This window comes from Myxocyprinus asiaticus, chromosome 32 (genome assembly GCF_019703515.2).
Source record: "Myxocyprinus asiaticus isolate MX2 ecotype Aquarium Trade chromosome 32, UBuf_Myxa_2, whole genome shotgun sequence".
Classification (NCBI taxonomy): Eukaryota; Metazoa; Chordata; class Actinopteri; order Cypriniformes; family Catostomidae; genus Myxocyprinus; species Myxocyprinus asiaticus.
In genome coordinates this window covers 44,762,108-44,766,925 of record NC_059375.1, presented here as the reverse complement: position 1 = coordinate 44,766,925, position 4,818 = coordinate 44,762,108, and positions in this window count along the sequence as shown.

Genomic DNA, 4,818 nt, shown 5'->3' with positions numbered 1-4,818 from the left:
CTGAACCAGATATTCCATCGCAGCACAATAGTAATGACTTCATGAATTTCTTTACTAATAAAATTGAAATAATCAGAAATAGAATTGGAATTATGCAATCATCTGTCACAGTACAACAGAAAACAGTATCTCATAATTTTCCTCACGTGCAACTTCAATCCTTCGCTGTCATAGGTCATGAAAAGCTAACAAAACTTTATGAAATATTTAAGCTAATTTGCTAATAACTTCAGCATCCATTAAAACTGTAGTCCTCTCAGATCACTTTAACACATTTTACAATGAATAAATAATTAAATAATTTTGCAGATTTCCCAACAAAATCAGCACAGAAAATGGCAAAAGAGTCCGACTATGTCTGGATTGTGACTTATAAACACTTTGATTCAGCAGTGCATTCATGTCTCTGATTGGTTAGTATTCAATAATAAAAAAAATAGAAAATCTAGACATGACTGGAGTATAAAGGGAATTCTATAATTGACCCTTTTTGTAATTAGTTACCTGCAGCAGCCATAACTGATTAATCTTGATTTTCTTTATTCATTGTGCGGCCCTACTCTTGACTATTGAGTTTAACGTGTGGACAATCAAGAGACAGAAATATGGTGCATTTTCCTGCTCTGTAAACACACACAGACATAGCAACTTCCCCATCTGCATTTTTATTCATAACAAGCTGAAATTCATTTTGTCAAGTGAATGTCAGAGCTTTTACATTTTGACACTAACGAGCAGAAGAAATGCAGGCGCTCTTCAAAGCTGTCAGACGAAAACAAAAAACTGCAAGAAAAGAAACGGATGTAAACTCACGCGAGCTGCTCATGCATCGCTCTTCACACACACACACACACACACACACACACACACACACACACACACACACACACACACACACACACACACACAAAACGCTCCAGTCAGCAGTTTATATGACACACACACACACTGCATCAGTCTATCATTGCTGAAAGTTACTCGGCTCTTATTTACGATGGCAGACGTGCTCTGTCAGAACCATCAATCTATCAATAATCTCATCAAGGTCTCGGAGGCTTCTCGTCTGATTAAAACACTTTCCGGAACAAATGCAGATGAGGGCGAGCAGTCGGACAGGGTGTTCTCAAACGAGTCCAGTTCTGACAGTCATTTAGCTTGGGACGATTTTATAGCGACAAACCTAAAAGAAGAGCAGGGGAAGGTCGTAAATAACGGCGCCGATGACATCATAAAACAAGAGATAAATGAGCCGCGGTAGAGAGCAGGACAGTGACCGGCTGAGACAGAAATCAACACACACACATACACACACACACACACACACACACAACATTTAATTTGATGAAGCTGCAGGTTCACAAGTCTAAATCACAATCTGATTTCATTCACAGCAAAATCTCAGTGATTCATTTATTGGATTTGCCTACAGTAATTAAAGTAATTAATTAATTGATTTAAATCAGAATCTCAGAATGAAACACGACTGATCTAATATTCAGAGAATGAAGGCAAAAAAACTAAAACAAACAGACGATGTCAATCAAGAGGACGCATATTCTCCTGTCTATCAAACTGAATGTAGACCTGTCAATCAAAACACATCACGTCACACATCAACTTCACAAACACACGTGAAGAGAAGCGTGAAATATTCAGATGTCTTTAGAAAAGCTGATTTCACAAACAAGTTTAAGGCTGCTTAATATGGATATGGATTAACTTTATTAAGCCTTTATGTCCATTCTGGAGCTTGAATGTGTTGGACCCCATTGACTTGCATTGTATAGACAAATTCACCTCAGAAGAAAGCAAGTCATACAATCAGAGGCTGTTTATCCTGAAATGGAGCACTTGTATTAAAATTAATGGGAGAAATTGGAACACCAAATATGGCGGATGTATAAAAGGAAGTCCCGCCTTACAGGTAAAACAGCCAATCACCTTTCAGATACAGACATCTCCTGTCAATCAACTCGAGAGCACACGTATGCATTAGTTGGACCAGCTTGAGAAATAAGTGTTTTTTAGTGTGAACTAAAGATGCTCAATTTATGATATCAGTGTTGTCAGATTTTACTGCTGAGTTGAAATATGTTCTTTGATCATAATCTTGACCAGCTGATTTGGAGATTTCAGTCTTTCTCCATTCATCTGTACTTCTATCCATAGAAAATATCTGCCCGGGAGTGTTCACAAGAAGACGCTGAGTGGACGGACGACTTGAAATGGACTTTGAGTTTCATGAGCTGAATGGGAGACTAAAGAAACAGTTCAAATGTGATGAGACTGCAGTATACCCAACAGACTCATGCAGCGCGTGCAAGTCATTCATGTATCATGAGCCGGCAGCGCTTCACGTTCGGTTAATCGTGCGAGTAAACGCGCCCCCTTTGCTTCGGTCAGGCTGCGTGGATGACAGCCTACATCCTGTGTTTCATTTGTTTCTTTTTGCTTTCAGAACAACATGTGATGTCATAAGGAAAACACCACTATTACTCCTTGAGATTTCGCATACATGTACAGCCTCCTTAAACCATAATCACACTCATAATTACATTAAACCATTAAAAGAGAAAAGATAAACACACATGCAAATTCTGAGTCTAATCAAAATATAAATGAAACCTGGAAATAAAGTTTTAGGATTTTGCAGCTTGACAGAAAATGGCTAATAGTTGATTGGCTTGTGATGTGCGAATGTCTTGCACGCGCATTGTGAGTCTCGTCACACTTCAGAGAGGCCCTATTATGCTTTGCATATGATTTTATCTTTCCTTTAGTGTGTAATATAGCTGTTTGTGCATGTAATAGGTCTGCAAAGTTACAAAGCACAAAGTCCACACCAAAGGGAGTTACTCACCAAAGGGAGAAAACACTGCTCCTGAACTGCCTGAAACACCTGGTTTGCAGTCCATTACTTCCGTGACATAGCTACCTCAGTATGTAAAACATTTGCATAATGCCCGCCTCAGGGCTACTTCGGTTATGGTAAGGGGCGTAACATTTCCGACACACACTCTAAGCGGTTGACCAATCACAACAGACTGGGCCAGCTGACCAATCAGAGCAAACTGGACTTTTCGGAAAGGGGGGCTTTAAAGAGACAGGAGCTACAACAGAGCGTTTCAGACTGAGGGTGAACAGAGGTGCTGCAGCAATGTACAGTATGAGAAAAATAATGTGCTTTCTGAACATTAAAGCATGTAAACCTATTCAAGTAGACCCCCAAAATAAAATTATGAACCTGTAAATGAGCATAATATGGGCTCTTTAAAAGTGTTTAATCTCTCATTGAGCTGATGAAAACATGTTGCTGTGTGATCATGAGGAAGGATTACATCAAGCTGTAGATCTGAATGCAGATGCGAAAAACTTCATATAAATAAAATAGTCTGCTCTCTCTCGCTGTTGCTGGCGTGCCAGTGAAATATTTAATATTCCACACAATTTCATGATCAGTCATCAAATAAGCACATTAGTGACATTAACTGTGTTAACTCATTTTGTACAAAAGCACAGGTTTTCTTACATTAAAGCACTTAAGATGCTCTGTGAAAATTCACCTGCAGGATCATGATTATGTCACAATCATTGGGTTTTGCACAAAATTTTCACTCAAACTATATGCTGATAATATCATTTGTAATGAAAAATAAATGATTAAATTAGAAAAATGTAAAATGTAAACATTTTCACACGTGGTCTCATACTTAGGAAAATCGCATACATTTGCATGTTTATTTGTTTTATTTATTTATTTATTTATTTATTTATTTGAGTGTCGGCACAGCCATTGACCAGGAAAATAAAAAATGGCACTCCATGTCAAAAAGGTTGCCGACCCCTGATCTATATCATTAAAACATTTGAAAATTTTTCTTGTTTTTTTTGTTGTTTTTTTTGTCGAGTTATAAGCTTTTAATTTGGGGTATGCCACTGAAACAGGACATTTTTAAAAACACCTTCAGAGCTTAAAGATTAAAATCACAAAAATTTCACATCATACAACTTTTTTCATGATGTGCCCCTTTAAGAGAAAGTAAATTTATAATGAATGTGAGTTGAAGGACAGACAGCTGTGATCACATGATACTAATTCAGGCGTCTCTTGTAATTGCTGTCAGTTTCTTTGATAAATATCACAGTGTGCTTCACTTTATTATTATGTTGGTTATTGTGCTAAAAACCAGGTGATTGACAGGAAACTGTTTATCTCCCTTTTTTACTGGTTATGGAAATACTTTCACAAAGCCAAACTCTCTATATTTAACATTAACTTGCAGACACAACAATGACTAAAGGTTTGCATAGCATGCAGACATGATTTTAGTAATGAGATTTCACAGAATGAGTTTCATTCTGTGCCATTTGAGTCATCATTGAGTCTGTGTCATGTATTTGGCGCCATCTCCTGGTGGTCATATGTAACATTGTGCTTCATGTGGATTATCTAATGATCTGTGCATCTGATTATCTTGTGTGTGGACTCGTTTGAAAGATAATCACCTCCTCTAAATAATAGTGAAGTTATAAGCGAACATGCGGCATATAAGCAACACCAACATACAGTAATTGTCAAAGACATATACTACCTATTCTACTCTTTGAGAACTTTCCAACAAAATATGGTGGCTATAACATGGCTATTTGATCAGTTTGATGTTTTTACTGATTACAATAATATGTATAGTGCACATTTTTTAAAATAAATGATCAAAACTGAACACTTCTGATTTGTCTGCAAATTTCAAAGCACTTGTTCAGTTTTGGTCATAATGTCTACATGCATTGGAAAGTAGAACTTCTAAGCTTGCGGGC